At 34.1% G+C, this 20,868-nt stretch overlaps 1 pseudogene; it reads right to left on the bottom strand.

The window, feature by feature from the left end:
- Nucleotides 1-7,107: 7,107 nt before the first annotated feature.
- LOC113911095 overlaps nt 7,108-20,868 on the bottom strand; it is a 182,156-nt pseudogene continuing 168,395 nt past the window's right edge.

Here is a 20,868-nt window from a genome sequence, read left to right as displayed (position 1 = left end):
GTGTAACCTGATATCTTATTGAAAGGAATCAGATATGTCTAGATCTTCCCTTCCCCTTCCACTGTTCTCGAACCTTGGACTTTGTATTCTGATCTATAGAAATCATTGCAATAAAAAGTCAATACATGTGAGGCAAGATGCTAACATGCTTTTGGTGGATCAGGGAGGTAGAAATAAATGGGGCTACTGTGTCATCACTGAGCAGCCAAAGGAATGCCAGAAATTGTCTCTGAATTTCTCCATTTGTGGAAAAAAAACCAACCTGTTCAACTTACTGCTATTCAGTTATCCTTTATTCGAGGAGGAATGCATTTCTAACTGATATGCTTAGTTTGTCTCATATTTAGATAGTACTGAATGTGTTATTACTGAGATCAAAACAGCATGGACCACATATAGCACTTACTGATAAGTTGACCTATGATCCTCATAGAATCCTGAGGCAGCTCAAGAAAGTAATATGGTAAAACCAAGTTAAATGAGAATAAATGTTGAATGATGTAACATTATATTTTATATTGGAAAGATAGGACTTCTCATTTTTAAAGATTTATCTAACACTCTACAACTTATTCTCTATAGCTAAATTTGAGCTTTCTTCCTTAGCCTTCCCTAGTTATCAAATCTAATCTTTGAAAAAATTTCTATAGCAGTTATTAAATGTATCACTGTTTGGGCTAGCATCATCACCTATGGTTTTCTTTTCTATGTGTTTAATCTCTTCTACAGGTACAGATATAATGGAGTGCTCAAGTGCTACCTCTTTCCTCTCTTGTTCTTGTGGCAGGAATTCCAAAATGATCTTGGCAACATTTCCCTCTAACCCTAGAGATAGCCTTAAGCTTCTCTTCAACACAGATATCCAGGTGGTTACTACCAATTTATCAGAGTTGGAATGCTAGACATGACTTAATATCCATGACTGAGCTAAAATATAAGCTCACTGAGATATAGATTTTGTCAGTTTTATCTTAGTTTCTCAGATGCAGGGGTCTTTTGCATATATTCAATTTTTGTTAATAGATCAGCAATCTAGCATTGTAAGGTCATCCCACTTAAAAGACACATGTTTTTGCAAAGTCATGTATGTATCACAATGACTAACAGTGTAGAAATAGGACTGAAGATATGAATAAAGTTTATTTTATAATTGAGTAATCCTGCAAAAAGCATACTTTCTTGGGTTCTTGACCATCCCCTTTTTACTGAGAAATGTTTTGTTCAACTAGCAATGTTACCGTTCCTTCCTCTATTAAATTAGCACATCAAAATCTTTTGTTGAAATGAATCAACTCACAATGAACAATAGATTTGGATGAGAGCTGGATGCTATGCGAATGAAGAAAAATTTGTTCTGTTGCTTATCCATTGTAAGTCTGAAGTCAGACCAAGAAGGTAGCTTTGTTTTGGTATAAAGAGCATTACAGTAGGAATCAGAAAAAGTAGATTTGCAGTAAAATGATTTTCATTTTACAAAAGCATAAATCAAAGCTTCAAAATAGTCTGAGACCTTAAAATATATAATTTATGCTAGATCTGGAATATTATTCTCTGTCTCAAAGATAAGTGTTATTTCTCTAGTTCATTACATATGTAATATGATTATATACATGTACATGTAAATACTAAGTATTTAGCCCAACTACATTCTTTGTAATTTCCTATACACTTTCTGTCCTTCTCACTTTTATGTCTTTGTACAAACATTGTCTTCAACCTGGAGTGCCTTAACCTGTCCAAATCATGTCATCCTTCACATGGCAATATACTTGCAGCTTTTCTAGAAGACTTTATGTAGGCCCTCAGCAAAATGATCCTATTGCCTGTGTTTCAATGTCATTTCCTTAATATCATTATTTTGGTATACATTTGTACATTTTTTCTATAGTAGCTCATATTATTTGTATATATCTTAAGTTTTTAAACTAGATTGCAAATCAATAAGCACTCAATTGCAATCCCATTCTTTTATATATACCTTATCAAGCATTATGTCTCTTAGGTACTACTTGCTAAGTATGTCATTTGGTGTATTTATCAATTGCTGACAACCCTAAAAGTCAGCAACCTAAAATAATAAATATTATTATCTCATAGTTTCTATGACTCAGAAATCTAGGAGAGGCTTAGCTAAGTCATTTTGGATTCAAAGTTTCAAAGATGTGGTTACCATTTTATCTGCAGACTTGATCCACTTCCAAATTCTCTCTCATGGTTATTGACAGGCCTCAGTTTTTTTCTGGGTGTTAGCCAAGGATTTCAATTCCTTGTACAGTGGTCTTTTCTGGAATTTCTTGGCATGCAATCTGGATTCTCTGAGAACGAATGATCAGAAGAAGAGAGAGAGAGAGACTCTAAGATGAAAGCCACAGTCTTTTTATAATCAAATCTCAAAAGTGACATACTATCACTTCTGCCACATGCTATTGGTCACATTGACCAACTCTGGTACACCATGGGCAGGGACAACACAAGATTTGAATACCAGGAGGAACAGAGAATTTGGAATCATCCTAAAGGCTGCCTATTTCTCTTGAAAATTGTGATAGATTCAATTACAACTTGTTTTGGTCTTAGTGTACTTTCTAAAAAAAACCATTACCTGTATTTTATTTCTTTATTAAAAATATTTGTGTCATAATAAACCATTGGGTGAAATATGTAAATATTATTAACAAATAATTTAGGGAAAATACAGAATTTTTAGATTTTTTTCACATTTTCTCAATCCTGTGACAGGGCTCAATTAATGTTGGATGTGCACGCATACATGCATGCGTGTGTGTGTGTGTGTGTGTGTGTGTATTATCATTACAATTTAAGGCTTATTACACAGTGACTATCATTCAGAAAGATTTTTATCTTAGTTATACAAATTTTACAGTAGTCAAAATTTCAAACATAATTTTTAATAAATATTAAAGATGATTATAAGAAGTAATGAGAATGGATTTATTGAATACTAAATAAAACAAAAATCAATTTAATTGTTTACTCCTTGCTGACATTGTACATACTACTTTATGATTTCATATAGGAGATTATTTTTCATTTCAAATTATTTTTAAACAATTCTGTAATGTCCTTTATACATCAGTTAAGTTCTTTTGTATTTAATGCAGGAAAAATACCTTAACTTTGGGGTCTTGCTCTGTGCATTAAATTACATTTGTAAATGCTTCACTGAACAGTATTTTTCAAATATAATCCATATATAGTAATCATGTTTAAAATATAGTTTTTCATAGTTATGACCCATCTGCTCAATACTGATAAGAAGTTCAATAAAGCAGGCTGTAAAAAATCAATGCTGTTAAATGTTTATTAATTATCTAACACATTGCTTAGCTTACTGAGCATATTTAATACCCCAATACATATTTCAAGGTAGGTATGGAAATTTTGCACTTAGGTTTAAAGATACATTTTAAGCATCCTTTCAGCTTCTCTTAATCCAAATTTATAAGCATTGCACTTATTCCATTTAATCTGATCTTTCATTGAGGATACAATTTTGCTAAAGGTAAGGCAGACAATTTCTATCTGGGGCAAAAAAATCTTAAAACTACACTGTACATTAAAAACCACTGAAGCATAATGGGCTAAGCTGCACATGGACCAGATTTCAACATTTGCCAAAATTATCAGTAACTTTAAGACTCATTCTCATTTTCACAGCCATTATTTTAAACTCCGGGAGCACCAGGAACTGATTTAATCAGTCAGTAAGACATAAAGCATTCAGGTCAAGTAGATCAGCACAGAAATGTTTCCTGGTTCCTTTCATTCTCATCTCATGGAGGCCTTTTGTCACTAAGATTATCGGTACGTGTGTTCTAAAATTATTTCTCCCCCCCAAACTACACTAATATGTTTTAAAATGGTAAGAAAAGCCATGACACTATTGAGGAAATAACAATGGAAATGCAAAGGCGATAATGTCTGCCAACAGCCCTTTTTTTCCTCCATTTTTACTTCATGATCCTTATTCCGTTTCTACCCCTGCCCCTGCATCTAACTTAATGTCTTAGCATCTAACATAATGCCTTAAATCTAGTATCATTAAAAAATGCATATTTTAAAAATATGTTGGCTTTGTTGAAATATATGTTCACAATTCTGGTGTCAAGCTCATGAGGTGAGAAGCTAACATGTTTTGTGTTAGGAGTGTTTTGACCTTGCCATTGTCTCTTTCTGTTAATATACTGTCTAGCAATAAGTTTATAAGTTGTGACCTAGAATGACCTTATAAAAACTTAGTCACATAATGCTTTTCCAAATTCTAATGCCTAAAATTCTGTAATTAGGGATTTATGTCTTGGAGTCTTGAAGCCTGTGAGGTCTAGAAGTTTTACTTGGACTATTTTGATGGCCTAACCACCGCTGGTTTCCTAGCCATTCTTCATATAGCTGTTAGGATGGACTTTCCGTAATTTGCACATTTGATCATTTCTTTCCTAGTATAAGACTGGTGACACTTCCATTCCCTAAAGGATAAAATAAAAACTTCATAACAGCATCCACATGGTCTTCATGTTTTTGCCACAACTTTTCTTCACAGGTTTGCCTTCATGAACCTTACATTCTCTTCCCATCCAACCATGTGACCACCTCCATCATGCACCCTCTATTCCTTACCAGTCCACTAATGTACTCTCTAACTAGGTGCTCTATATTACACTCCCACGTATAATATAGGATCTTCCCATTGAACTTCTCACTGTTCCCCATGATATCTCAAAACCTTTATGCCATATGCCTAGAATATCCTCAAACCAACCTTTACTGTCTGATGTACTCTTACTCATTTAAAAAATCAAAATTCATCTCTTCCATGAAGGTTTTTTGACATCTTCTGGATTTTCTATCCATCCCTAACCCTATACAGCCATTCCCCTCCCCCATTTTAACTCTTTGTTTTGGTGTATTATACATATCCATATTTCAGTGTCTTTACGTTTTTAAAATAATTGAATTATAGATTTTTTTCAACACATTTAATATCCTATTATGGCTAAGTTTAAAAATACTTAAAAATGTCTGCCACAATAAATTATCCTGTATGTATTATTTAATTACTAACAGCTAGAAAAGGGATTTAGACAAGCTAAGTCATTGAGAGACAACTTAGGAATCGTCTTAGAAAAATTTCCTTGAGTGGTAAAGAGGAAAAATAGTCATGTTTATTCCTAGCTCGAACAAATTAGACAATAAGAAAATATTGTCTATTTAACCTCCATAGTACAATCTTCAGGTGCCATGTTTTCAGGACCTGATCTAAATACCATAAATTCTGGCTTGTTGTCCAGAGGCTATTTTCCTTTGATTTTTACATTCTAATCTGCCTCTGCTGTGAGACAGTCTCACTGAAACTTTCCAACTCCAAAATGGGTCTTCTAGGGGCTTTGACTTTCAAGGGGCAGAGCAGTTTTCAGGCAAAACTGTGGTTGTACTTGCATAGTATCTCTGAGGTGTATGTGTGTGTGCGTGTGTGTGCACACGCATGTGCATGCGCATGTGCTCATGCTGTAGATTTATTGATGTTATCTGATTATGTCTTCAATATCTTACAAATCAAGTGGACATTATCTAAAACTCATCCATTTTTATCAGGGGCTTTATTATCATGCTTCCTTTTGAATAGAAGAGTATTACTGTAGAATTAAAATTAATTGTCTTTTTAAAGTAGATAATTTTGGTAGGATAGAAGATAGAGCAATATAAAATATGTAAAACAAAGTAATAGAATTATCACTTGAAGAATATAAAAGATTGTTTTCCATAAAATATTAATTTTGTTTGTATTTTATTTATAATCAAGTGGACCACAAACAGTGTATTCTTTCTCCAGTATAATTACTACAAAGAAAACTTAAACTGCTAACAGGAGGCTAAATGCTTGGGGCAATGTACTGTTGATGAATGACTATTGGATAATGATAAATGAATCTCATTCTAAATTCTGTCAACGAAATAAATCACTAATGTCATCAATTTCATTAATATATTAACATTCCACTCAACCAATATACCTTTTACTTGTCTTTTCCAGGGAAGCCTTTTCATTTTAGTCATATTTATCTTGAGCTTTATGGAACTGGAAAACTATTATTGATTGTGGTCACTCTACACAGGAAAGCCCTTTGGTAGGCATCTTTTGTTGGGAACTGGCCTTTGTATCCTGACTACATAGTCATCCTTGAGGTGATGAAAACAATTTTTCTGTGAAATGGGCACGTTGCCTGGAAAGTATGTGCCACAAAGGAGAGTTAGTATTTCTTGATAGGATGTTCAGAATGTAGACATGGAAAAGATCTGCTTATGAAAATGTGAAAATAGTCACACATAAGTTGGTACTATATAAAAGCAAAATGGAGTATACTTTTTTGTTTGTTTTAAAAATGGAGTGGAGGTGGAAACTTCCTCTATATCCTCCACCCAAAACTTGGAAAATTTTAAAATGGGATAATACCCTGTTTAAGCACTTATTTTATGTAAATTTATATTATGCCAGATTATAGAGGTTAAGGTAAATTCAAATGGAGAGTTTTAGGGTTGCTTGAAAAGAACTCCTATTCAAAGTTTCATGAACGAAAGCATCTGTTTCCTGTAAAACTGATAGCAATAAAAATGTTAAATAGTAAATAAAGTATGAAATAAAATAGTTATCTTAAGTTACCCAGAGGTAATGTTGATAATTTTTTTTTTTAGGAAAAACTGACATCTTTTTAATGGTAGTCATAAATTGACCTCCCTCTCCAGCGAATGACAGTAGAAAGCTAAGTAAAACACAGGCAGCCCATGAGCAGCCTGTTTTACACACTCTAGATAAAAATAAATGGGTTCCTACAATAGCAAAACATTTGTACAGCAGTGACAGCTGAGGATTCAGCACGCAGACAGCCTGCCAGAGAGGCACAGGCAGCCCGTCCCTTCGGATCAGGAGAGGGGGTTAGAAAAGGTAGGGGAAGTAGCAGGAAGACGCGTAGCATGAGCCAGCCTATCTGCAATCCCAGGACAGCAGAGTCCGGTGGGGTCACCAAGGGCCAGAGGGGGATGACGGCCTCCCGGCAGATTTCTAGACCCTGAGCACGTCCCAGCTCAGCCCTAGTAGCCCAGAAGTGTTTTGGCCTCTTCACTCTGGGCCTGCAGGGACTCACTAGCATACTTCTGGAGGAGTTCCATCTTCTTCCTCCACACAAGGGCCTCCTTGATCTCTTGCTGGGATGGCCCTGGGAAGTGGGTGATGAACTTCTGCTGCTGGTCTTCACCTCCTTTCTCCTGGCTGCCTTCCTTGTCAGACTCCTCCTCGGTGACAGCACATATGTTGATCTCTTCCTCTTCTTCCTCCTCCTCCTCCGCCTTTTCTCCTCTCGCCAGCCAGGCCTGTCACTCTGCTTTCCACTTTTCCACCAATCTGGCCCTGAATTTCTATTCATATGTCTTTTCCAAAAGCATGATGACACCGTCATCTTCATCGAGGTGACCGTAGTATTCAAAATCGATTGCTTTCATGAGCTCGGCACATGTCTTTCTTGGAGGAGGAAGAGGTTCTTTTTCAAAAAGCTCTCTGACACCAGGCAAATCCTTTGCTGCTCCGAAGGACTTGTAACCTCAATTTCCTGGGACTTCTTTCCCTTCATGATCCAGCATTTTAGGGCCAACTTTTCCATAATCAGGACCACCCAACTCCTTTATCCGGACTTCCCAGTGTCCTTTCTCTCTTAGCAGTTTGTTAATTTCATCATTCAGGTCATGAATTCGGAATTCCCCTAAACCAGCATTCTGAATTTGAGCCACTTTTTTAGAGATCTCTCCAATGATTTGTTGTCTCTACTTCTCAGCTTTGGGCAGCTCAGTACATTATGAGGCAAGGAAGAGTCTTTGTTCCTTCACTTTTCCCTCTTCCAGTTGAGCTTGGCGAAAACTTGCTAAGGCCCTCATGGCCTTTTCTGCATTTCAGGCCACGGTTGAGTGAGGGCACCTCCCTGGGGCTGCAAGGCTCCAGCCCCTGGAGCTTCACTGCCTGGGGCGAGGTTGGCCCCTGGCGGGAACAGAGATACTCTAGGTGACCGCCCCACCAATTTTTCTCAGTGTTGATAATTTTTAATCATAAACTTTTTCAACTTAGAAACACAATTTATTATAATACTTACCTAAAACTTTTTGAAGTTCATGTAGATAAACAAACCAGAGAATGTTCATATTTAGTACATATTATTCACTAATTTTATGTATACGTGTGTGTATTCATTCAGTCATTGGATAAATATTTATTCAGCACCTGTTATGTCCCAAGCACTGTAATAGGCTGAGGATATGATGATGCACAAGAGAAAGTCTTTGCTTTTTACATTCTAGCAGGGACAATGGCAATTAACCAATAAGCATATTCATATATACTTTATTTCATTAATTCAAAGACACTTTTAAAAATATTTTAATGTCTAAATGCAGATGTATCTTATAATAACTATTGACCAGGAAATGAAATCAATATAATTTTTATTGTCCAACAACATGGTGAGATTGAGAAAACACTAACAACAAAACTTGCATAGAGAGGGTTAACTGCTGAGAAGAAAATCTTATAGACAGTAGTGTAGGACACCCTTATCAACACTCCTCATGTCACTACATATTGTATTGTGTTGAAAAACACAGACATTGATAATACTAAGTTGAAAATATAGCTAGAGAAATTGGATACTAAAATGAAGTTTTAGGTATATCATCACCGATTTCTTTCACTTGTATTTTCCTTCTGTGAGTATGCAAGAGAGTGATACATGATTAAGATAAAGGTCTAAATTAGTTTCAAAGATTTCTTTTGTTAAATATAAAATGGCAATTGTAGGCATTAAGGAGGATTTTGTTAGTAAAATGGGTAGTACTTATTCAATAGTGATTGTATTAGCTATTGATTTATAACAACATACTATCAAATTTCATACTTTTAAAAATAACAATAAACATATTAACCTCACAGTCTCTATAGGTCAGGAATTACAGAGTTGCTTTGCTGTGCAGCTTTGGCTTGTCTTCTCTCACAGGATTGCAATCAAAATGTCAGCTGAGACTGCAGTCATCTGAAAGCTTGGTTGGAGCCAAACACTTTGGTTTCAAGGTGACTCACTCACAGGGCTGGGCAGTTAGTGTTGATTGTTAGAAGGAAGCCTCCCTTCCTCAGTTGGCCTCTTACAGGCTTCATGAGTACCCATGGTTGCTAACTTCTCTCACAGCAGGCCACTCAAGAGACTTAGACTCATTGCTACGTCTGAACATTCTATTCATTAATAGTCATGTAGTCTGGCTCTCACTGAAGTGGACGAATCTAGCTCACCTTTGAAGGGTGGGGTGTTAGAGAATTTATGTACGTATTCTAAAGCCACAATGTGACGAGCTAATGGTACTTTTTATACATGATATGTTACAGATTTATTGAAATATAATAAATGTTAAGAATAAATCAAGCTGGGGTGCCTGGGTGGCTCAGTCTTTAAGCATCTGCTTTCGGCTCAGGTCATGATCCCAGGGTCCTGGGATCGAGCCCCACATCGGGCTCCCTGCTCTGCAGAAAGCCTGCTTCTCCCTCTCCCACTCCCCCTACTTGTGTTCCCTCTCTTGCCGTGTCTCTCTCTGTCAAATAAATAAATAAAATCTTTAAAAAAAAAGAATAAATCAAGCTGGGTAGGACAGGATGAGAGTAACAGGGTTCTGCTACTTTAGGAATGGTCTTTCTGAAGAGATGGATGAGAAACTGAACCAAGTATAAATCTCTAGTAAAAAAGTTCCTGACAGAGAAATGCTGGTACAAAGCCTGCAAGTTTCAAGAGTACCTGGGTGCACTAACAATTAACAGTGAAACTAGTAGAACTGCCTCATGTATTTTTCTTTAGGGTATTTTATAAATGGTTTTAGGGGCACCTGGGTGGCTCAGTTGGTTAAGCGACTGCATTTGGCTTAGGTCTCGATCCTGGAGTCCCGGGATCGAGTCCCGCATCGGGCTCCCTGCTCAGTGGGGAGTCTGCTTCTCCCTCTGACCCTCTTCCCTCTCGTGCTCTCTATCTCTCATTCTTTCTCTCTCAAATAAAATAAAAATAAACAAAATCTTAAAAAAAATAAAATAAATGGTTTTAATTAACAAGTGACACTTTTACAGACAGGTATATTTTTTATTAATATAGAGGAAAAAGTGTTAATAATTGAGTGATGAGTCTTTCATTAGTTTATTTGAGATTATTCTTTTATAACATTTTTTCTATCTGAAAATGGTACTCAGAAGGACTTGCTATGCTTTCTCCTGCTCTTCTAGAAACAATTTTAAGAATAAACATTGGTGGGGTGCCTGGGTGGGTCAGATGGTTAAGCGTTTGCCTTTGGCTCAGGTCGTGATCTCCAGATCATGGGATTGAGCCCCATATGGGGCTCCCTGCTCAGTGGGGAGTCTGCTTCTCCCTCTGCCTCTCCCCCCTGCTCGTCCTCTCTCTCTCTCTCTCTCTCTCTGTGAATGAATAAATCTCTCTCTCTCTCAAATGAATAAATAAAATCTTTTTAAAAAAAAAGAATAAACATTGGTTTTACACCACACAATTGTATGTTTTCCATAAGCAGTATTCTGTGTTTTGGAATAACTTCCTTGAGAACTGACTTCATTACTTCTGTATTCTAATTTCTAAATCTTTAAATTTATTTATCTGAATGTTATCTTCAAGCTCTTCTACTTTTATTCATCCAACTCAGTAGTAAATAAGTAAAGTCTTTACTCAGTTTCAACTTCAGAACTGCCCGGGCAACAAAGAAAAATTATTCGGTCAGAATAATCACTTGGTATGTACTTGGCTCTGCCAAAGGGAAGTGCCATGTTAGCAAACATAACCAGTGTTCCCTCAGCTCTCACTATAGAAGTGACTGAATCTGTTTTGTAGTAAATGTCTAATGACTTATCTTTATAGTAAAGCAGCACTTTTATCAAAGGTGATTTCCTTCTCTCAAAATTTCTGAGAGGTTTTTTTTTTAATTATCTTAATTTCTGTCATTTTTTTTCTCTCTCTCATGTATTTGTGGCTCAGTAGGCATCAAGATCCAAAGTGAAATTTTTAATTGCATAGATGTGTTATTTATAGATACAAATATTTATATATTCTGTTCCTTCTGCTTAATTAAATACTGATTTGTGATGACCATGATTAACAAAGTAGATCAGTGATTCTCAAAGTGTGATCCCCAAATGGCAGAAGTAACTGCTAGAAATGAAAATTCTTGGGTCCTAACCCAGAAGATCTAGGGATGGAGCCCAGATCTATGTTTCAACAAATCTTCCAAATGACTCTAATGTTTGCTCAAGTTTGAGAACCACTGGGAGAGACAATATTAGGCTTTACTTATTGCTTCTTATATTAGTCCTACAAAAGATTTGAGGAGGCTTATTAACACCATTAAAGCTTGTGGTTAATTATTTTCAAATGATAATCAATACATATGAACAGCATAAAATCAGATCTCCATAATAAAACCAAAAAAAAAAAGGAAAAAATATTCTTTTTATTTGTGGTTTGACTCTCTTCACTCCACTCACTTCTTTAAAATGTTTACCATTATAGAAACTGAAAATGTTTCAGGTAAACCTAATGAGGGTTACTTCTGCACTGGAAGATTTGGGTGAAATGACAATTATTTGGTCTGTCATTAAAGATATTTGAAAGTCTAAAAACACTGTCTGGGCAAAAATATTATATAGACTTTTAATAAATTCTAACTTAGAATTCAACACTATTCTTTTCCAAAATTAAAAGAAAATTAGAGAAATGTGAAGATATGAATCTGCATATCCATTTTCTAACACATCCAATGAAGTATTTGCAAAATTCTTAGCATTTATATCTCACTCAGAACAAGAAAATTCAGTAACCTACTAGAGTATGTAACGTATTGTTAATATAGGTTCTCAAATGGGAAGGATGTATGTGTGAATTGAGTGAAAGACTTTCAGGAAGAGTAAATTAAAGGTTCTCTTGGATTTAATCAGGTTGGGAAAGGTAAACAGTGTTACAAAAAAAAATCTCTTTCAGGAAACATTAGAAATGCTTCTTCCATTATTCTGTCCTTTTTCAAAGAGATTCTATTGTGGCTTTGTAAATTTCCATCCCTTCTCTGCTTTTCCTACTAAGTTTTGTTGTTACATAAGCTAAATAGGTAAATATGGCATACCCTTAGGGGAAAAATAAATAAATTGATTCTATATTCAAATAAGCTTGTTTTTATTCAATGTGGAAAATAAAAAGGGTTTAATCACAAATGAGATAAAAACTTGGGGCACAGTAATCAAATGGAGTGGATAACATTGTGAGGTAGAGAAGAAATGGATGGCTAATATCTGGAGGCTATAGAAAATATTGGAAAACATATTAGAGTGCATCTGTTTTTTACAATTCTAGGGGAAAAATTCAAATTCATATTTGTATACTTAAAACAATTTCTCTTTCTGTTGAGGTTCTTATGTCTGGAGACATCTAGGTGTAATACCGTACTGTACAAAAAGTATAATTAAAAATTTCAAGTAACTTTAGATGTTTTAGATATATTACTACATTCCTCTTCTTTTAAGTGGAATTGACTGATGCAAGAGCAATTTTTTGTTCCAAATAGACTAAAGTTGCCCACATAGATGAGTTCATAAAAACACATTTTTTTTAATTGGAATCTAAAAATCAATGAGGATTCTATTAGCTCTAGAATGGAAACATGGACATTATGGTAACTTACATTTGAGTAATTTGTGAGATAGAGCTAAGTTCAGTTGCAGGGTAGTGTTAGACTAAGACATCTGGCTAGAAGGGGAAACATCCTATTATGTCTACATGAAACATAGATGACATAGATTTTCCTACCTTCGGTTTAGGGCATCATAACATCTTTGTTAAGAAAAGAATTAGGCTAGGGACACCTGGGTGGCTCAGTCTTTTAGGCATCTGCCTTCAGCTTTGGTCATGATCCCAGGGTTCTAGGATCGAGTCCTGCATCGGACTTCTTGCTCAGCGGGGAAACTGCTTCTCCCTCTGCCTGCAGCTCCCCCTTCTTGTGCTCCTTCTCTCTCTGACAAATAAATAAACAAAATCTTGAAAAAAAATTAGGATGAATAAAAATCACATACACAAAATATCTCCAATTTTATAGCTTTATTTATATGAGAAATAATTTCTTCTACTCTGTCTTTGACATGTACCCATTAAACATTGAAATAATTGAAAATAGATTTTATTTTGCATATCTTTGTTGGAATTATAAAGGTAACATGCAATTAAAATTGGATCCATTAACTTTCAAATATTAGATATTTCAAAAAAGTTTAGAACACGCTTTTTCTTATTTTTAAGACAAGGGAAACATTTGGGAATAATCGTTATTCCCAAAGAAAATGTACATGTTCTAAAACCTTGCAACTTCAAATGGTGACATTACCAAATGAATTGTCTTAACAAGATTACAAAACTTATACAAGAAATTAATTACATAGTGTGAAATTCAAAACTCACAACGAGGTAGGGTATAAACTTTTGTAGCTGGCATTTTGCTGTGATTTCAGGAGAAAAAAATGGCTGAAGATTGACAAAACATTCATTTATGATTTTGGAAAGGGTCAGTCTTTCTTTTACAAAAGAAATAAGTAAATCATATGTCATCATTGTTTGAATAAAGCAATATTTTGATGTTTTAGGTAAGAACAAAAATTAGCTCAAGTCCATTTGTCAGTATTTTTAATTGAGAAGTTTTCATTATGACAATTTCAACTTGTGATATTGAGAATATCTCTGTAACAACAAAAACAGCAACAACAAACATAGAAAGTCTACAGAAGTAGAGAATTATATACATCTTAAGTTAGCCTGTTTTTTTTTTTTAAGCAGAAATAATAAAAAATGTTGAGGTGGCATTTTTGTGAGACTCTTCTGTTTTACAGGCATTAGACATTTTCATTTTCTCTTGTTTTTATTTTATAAACAGTAGTAAGCTCAAAATAAGTGTGTGTGAGGTGCCTAACAAAAAAGCAGACTTAATCTCAGTTTACATTAATAGGTTATTGTATTAATATTGGAAAATGGCTGAAGTGCGAAGACTCTGAAATCCAGTTGCACTACTTTTACTAGCCATGTGACCTTGGGCAAGTTATTTAACCTTCCTAAATCTCAGAAACTGGGATTAATAATATTACCTCATAAGTTTTTTGTATAGTAAAATGAAATACTGTGCTTAAAACTTTTACAAAATTTGAACCAAAGTGAACTGTCTTAATTCCTAGACATAGTAAAATTATCATTATTGTTATTATGAAGGTGATAATCATTTGGGACTCTGTTCTATTCAGATTTCAACTGAAGGGGTTGTTCAACTCTGATCACACACACACACACACACACACACACACACACACACACACACACACACACACCCCTCTCTACAAATATCTGTGAAGAGAACAAATAAATTAATAAATTATGATCATATTTGAACACACATTTAAAGTCATTTTAAAATTTAAAATTTGTAACAATTATTCAAAGATATAATGAGATGTCTTAAGAGGTAATTATTTTATTTTCACAAAAATGTGTTCAGTCATCACCTAGAAAAGCACTTGGCAAGCATGCTATAGATATTCACAGGCATCTCATGAAATTGCACTAAATGGTCTTTGGCATTGCTTCCTAATTTGAGAGTGTGCAATAATATGGCAGCTCTGACTGGAAAATAAGTGGATGACTTGTCTTTTACTTATCCCATTCCCCCTCCCCTTTAAATCTCCTTCATAACAGTTGAGACAATGCACTGTTTTTGGCAACTACCAGTTTTGGCATGGAATGGGAATTAAGCATAAAGACAGTGGTGATTGGTGCCATATCCTCACCCCTGCACCAAAGGCTGTTGTTCATCTTCTTGTGTCACAACTGTGGACATTAGGTTAAGATGCTAGTTCAGAATGCTTATGTAAGAACAATGTGGCCAAAGTATGGGTAATGGTGATAATATAAGGAAATAGAGCATTATGGATAATTCAGGGATAAACAATAGATTAATGTATAGGATACTAACTTCAAGCATTTGTTTTGTTAATACCTGGCTGTGAAAATTTAGAAAAGTGGCTTCTGCTCTCTAGGTCTCAGTTTTCTTATGTGACATGGAAGGAATTGTCTTATATGGGGTCTAGGTTCCCTTAAATCTCTAATATTCTATGAGTCTGTGGTAAATTTAGGAGGTCATACAAAATGTATCATCTCAAAATTGTATCCTTAATTTCTATTTACTTAAAATAACTGGAAAATAAAAAAAAACTAAGTATCTGCATTAATTTTAACTTATACATGATTGTCTTAATGCCATGGTAATTTAGCTTTTATTTCAATGTAGGTTTTCAATGTGGTCAGTCCTAATAATGATATTCCCAGGTATGTCTTCTATCTTTTTAATATTATGAATATAAACACAAAAATTTCAGAAGCACTTGGATATTATGAAGTAAACCAGGTAACAGCAATTATAGTCATGTACAATAAAAGATAATAGGTATTCACCTGACAGTTTCTTTCTGTACATTCTTATTAATTTCACTCTTCTAGAAATAAAATAAAATGTTCATGTATTGCAGTGGAACTGTTTCTCATTTCTTTTATCTCCTCTAAATGTTCTTTTCTTTTTATACCTGTTAACTGTTTTTACCATCTTGACTTGGCAAACTGCTTTATATATTCTTTTCTTTTTTCAGAAGCAATAAATGATTGTATGATTATTGTAGAAAATTAAGAAAATATACAACTCTAGAAATAAATGTTAAGGCCAGATTAATTGTAATCTATTAAGAAGGACATGTAAACATCTTTGGATTTCTTTCATTGGAGCATATTAGATCAGGGAAGTGACATAATATTACGTTAAATAATGTTAAATAAATTCACTCTGTCTGCTGTATGTGAAGTAGAATGTAGGGGCCAGGAGGAGAAGCAGACATCAGTTAGGAGGCTACTAAGGAGCATAAGAGAGAGAATAAAAGGCTTAAGTCAGGATGGTAACAGCCAAAGTGGAGAGAAATGGTTAAATGGGAGATGTATTTTAAAGATAGAGGCAAGAGGATTTAATGGATGGGGGTAAGGTATAAAAGCAAGAAAGAGGGGCACCTGGGTGGTTCAGCTGGTTAAGCATCTGCCTTTGGCTCAGGTCACGATCCCAGGATAGAGCCCAACATCAGGCTCCCTGCTCAGCGGGAAGCCTGCTTCTCCCTCTCTGCCATGCTCGTGCTCAATCTCTCCCTATCTCTCTCTCAAATAAATAAATAAAATCTAAAAAAAATAAAAAAGCAGGAAAGAAAGATGAAAACTATAAACCCGAACAAATGGATTGATGGTGGAGCTGTTTCCTGAGATGCAGAATGCTAGGGAGGAGATAAACTGAACTTTGCCTTGGGCATGAAAAGTGTGAGATATCTAATAAGCATCTAAATAAAGATGTTATTGTTAGGAGGGTAAACATTTGGAGTACAGGGGACATGTTCAGGCTGGAGATGATTTGAGTGGTCTTCCATGTATAGATATATTTGAAATCATGAAAAGCATGAGATCACTAAAGAGTGAGTTTTGATAGCGAAATGTAGAGCTATGAAGGCTTAGTCCTGATGCTCTTCAACATTGGGAGGGAAAGAATCCAACAAAGAACACAGAAGAAGCACATTGTAATGGAGAAGAAGGACTTGGTGTTCTGAGGCCAAATGAGATGGTTTTCAAGATGAGAAGTTATATTTTCCTATCTCAAACATGTTTTTAAAACAGCTTCTTAATGTTTGACATAATGCCTCATCATTTATGTACACCATAATTTATTTAACCAGTTCCATAAAACTGAGTACTAGTTTCCATTTATTGTTGTTGCTTTCGCAAATAACATTACAAAAGCCTACATAATGCTTTTGACTGAAGAGATGAGTTCTTCAGTAGATAAAACACAATGTAAATTTTGTTAGAAACACAAGCAAAAGGGGGAAGATCGAAAGCAGAAAAAGAATGATGACGCATGACTTTATTTCTCTCAGACAAATATCTAAGAGAAAAATTCTGTATATCAGAGGCTTAAATTCATAAGAAACTGCCAAAAAAGATTTTCAACATAGCTGTTCCATTTTACACTCTCACAGGACTGAACTACTGCTCCAGTTGTTTCCCATACCTACCTACGCTTGATATAATTATTTTAAAATTTCAGTTAACCTAGTGGAATTGCAGGGGCATTTTATTGTTGTTTGATTTGCATTTGCAACTAATAATCCTTAGTAAATTCTCAGGTGTTTATTGGCCATTTAAAAATCTTCTGCAAATTGTTTTTTCCAGTTTTTTGCCCACTTTAACTGGACATTTGTCTTTTTATTGATGTATTAATGTTCTTTCTATACTCTGGATACAATTTCTATGTCAGATACAGGTATTGCAACTATACTCTCCCAAGCTGTGGTTTAGGTATTGATTCTATTAGTAGTATTTCTAGTTTGCATAAGTTTTTTATTTTAATGAATTATAATTGATCAATTTCAAATTTTGTAATCATAAATCTTCTGTGTCCTAAGAAATTTTTCACTTACCAATGGTCATAAAGATATTTTTTCTTCCTAGTTTTCTGGGAGTTTTTAAAATTTTATTTTGAATGACTGCTGAATTTTATAAACATGTACACAAATCTTATTAAAATTTTCATTTAAAAATCTGTGGTGGTGGGAGGGATGGGGTGGCTGAGTGATAGACATTGGGGAGGGTATGTGCTATGGTGAGCGCTGTGAATTGTGTAAGACTTGAATCACAGACCTGTACCTCTGAAACAAATAATACATTATATGTTAAAAAAAAAAGAAGAAGATAGTAGGAAGGGAAAAACGAAGCGGGGGAAATCAGAAGGGGAGACGAACCATGAGAGACTATAGACTCTGAGAAACAAACTGAAGGTTCTAGAGGGGAAGGGTGTGGGGGATGGGTTAGCCTGGTGATGGGTATTAAAGAGGGCACGTTCTGCATGGAGCACTGGGTGTTATATGCAAACAATGAATCATGGAACACTACATCAAAAACTAATGATGTAATGTATGGTGATTAACATAACATAATAAAAAAATCTTCACACACTGAAATGATTGTATCATTTTTATTTTTATTTTGTTAATTTAAGTTACATTGATGCTTCAATGTTCAATTTTGCATTTCTGGATTTGTTTTGTTAATACTTTGTTGAAGATTTTTGCATTCCTATAAATGACTATTATTGATGTAGAATTGTCAGTTGTTGCAATGGTCTTGTCTGATTTTAGATTCAAGATTTGGTTGCCTTCATAAAATGAGTTGAGAAGTGCTTCTTCCTCTTCTGCTTTCTGAAAGAATTTGTCTAATATTGGTATATTTCTTTTTAAAATATTTGAGAGAGTGATGAGTGAGTGACTCAGTCAGTTAAGCTTCTGCATTCGGCTCAGGTCATGATCCTGGGGTCCTGGGATCAAGTCCCACGTTGGGCTCCTTGCTCTGTGAGGAGCCTTCTTCTCCCTCTGCCTGCTGCTCCTGCTTGTGCGCTCTCTCTCTCTCTCTCTCTCTGACAAATAAACAAATAAAATCTTAAAATATATATATTTTTTTGAGGGAATTTACCAGACAAGCCATCTAAAGTTTTTGTTGCAAGAAGATATTTAATTATGAATTTGATTTCTTGGATATGGGATTTCTCTTTTTTTTTTCTTGTGTTAGTTTTGGTTAATTTTCTTATATCTATAAATAAGTATATTTCATTTAAGTCGTTGAATTTATTGACAAAAAATAGCTTATGTGTGTGGAAACTGTAGTGATATTTTTCATTCTAAATCTGTTTTGGGCAATGTTTTCTTTCTGTTCAGTCCAGTCAGCAAGTGATCAACTATGTTGATTCTTTAGAAAAAAATTAACATTTAGTTTTGCAGATTTTTCTCTAATGTTTGTATGTTTCTATTTCACTTATTTTCACTCTTATTGTTGTTATTTCCTTCTTTCTGTATACTTTCCAGTTGATTCGGTCTTTTGTAATTTCTTAAAGTGGAAACATAGCTCATTGGTTTAAATTTTATTTTTTATAATATAAGCATTTAAAGTTAATGTTTGTCACTAAGCACTGTCTTAGATTCATCCCACATGTTTTTATTATTTTTCTTTTACTTTCATTTACTTTGAATTAATATCTAATTTCCTCTTTGAGGTTGTTGACCTAAGGCTTGTAAAGTAGAACATTGGATAATTTCCAAATACTTGGGAATTTTGTCACAAATTCTTAAATTCATTTCTAATTTAGTTGTATTTATTGTGGTCACAACACATCCTCTGTGTGATATAAAATCTTTGAACTTTATTGAGACTTGTTTTCAGTACATATGAAAAAATTTTTATTTTGTAATATGTGGCTATAGTGTTATTTACATATTCATTAAGTGAAGTTGATTGCTGATTTTATTTAAATAAAATATAACTTTTACTGATAGATTGTTTTTGTCTATCATTCCATCAATTTAAGAGAAAAGCTACTGAAATTTTTGGTGATTGTGGCATTTTTTTTCACATGGAGTTGTCAGTTGTGTTTAATGTATCTTGAAGTTCTGTTTTTAGTTGCATATACATTTAAGATTGTTAGAGCCTTCTCTTAGAGTGACTCATTTATCATTATGAAATATCCTTAGTAATATTCTTTACCTGAAATATTCCTATTTTAAAATGTTTCTCTTATGAACACTATTTGACTTCTAGTTTTTAAATCTAATAAGAATTTCTGTCTTTCCATTAAAGTATTTTTTGATGTAATTGTTGATATGCTTAGGTCTAGTATCTTGCTACTTGTTCTTTACTTGCTCTTTATTACATTTTTCTTCTTTCCTGACTTTTGGATTAATTGAATATTTTTGTTTTTTTCTATCTTCTTTAATAATTTTTGAGTTATGTCTGTTAATCAATTTGTTTTTATTTTAGTGTTGTCTTTAGGAATTACAATATGTATCTGTAACATCACTCTCTACCTGTAAATAAAGTCAAATCAATATATAAGGCAATAATCTTATAACAGTATATTTCTATTTATTACTTTTCATCCCTTATGCTATATTTGTCATATATTTGCCTCTGTATATATCAGTAATGCATTATTTTTGTTGCTGCTATTATTGCTTAAGTACTCAATTGTCCTTTAAGGAAAATAAGATGAGACAAAACAGATTATGAAAAATCACATATTAGCTATTTCCAATGATCTTTATTTTTGTGTAGATCCAAATTTCTATCCTATAGCTCACTCAAGCCTGAAGAGCTTCCTTTACAATGTCTCATAGTATAGTTCCAAAAATGGCAAATACTTTCAGCTTACATTCCCGGCCAGAATAATTTCTGAATGAGTACTATCCTTATGTTACTTGGAATAAGAGTTCACTCAAGGCCTTCTTTTTAATAAGGGTGTCCTTGAAAAAAGGCAGAATTAAAGCATTCTCTTTTTATAGTGCGACCAGAAAAGCAAATGACTTTGCTAAACTCTACTAAAAATAATACTGTGGTTTGTTTGTTAAAGATCATTCTATGTTCCCTTTCTCTTTCATTGAATAATAGTAATTTGAGAAAAGGGATATAAGCTTGAAAAGAAAAAAAAAATTGGTTACATACTATATGAAGGAAGTGTGCTGGACATTTAAGAAATATAATTTTGAGCTTTTATTATGTATACTCTTTTTTCTTATACTTATTGTTATCTCATAATTTACTTTGTAATGAATATCCACTTAGTAGTTCTTTTGTTTTTTAGCTATGAATGGGGGGAAATATCTTTCACATCTTTCAAATTATT

This window comes from Zalophus californianus, chromosome 12 (genome assembly GCF_009762305.2).
Source record: "Zalophus californianus isolate mZalCal1 chromosome 12, mZalCal1.pri.v2, whole genome shotgun sequence".
NCBI lineage: Eukaryota > Metazoa > Chordata > Mammalia > Carnivora > Otariidae > Zalophus > Zalophus californianus.
This window is presented reverse-complemented; position numbering and strand designations above follow the sequence as displayed.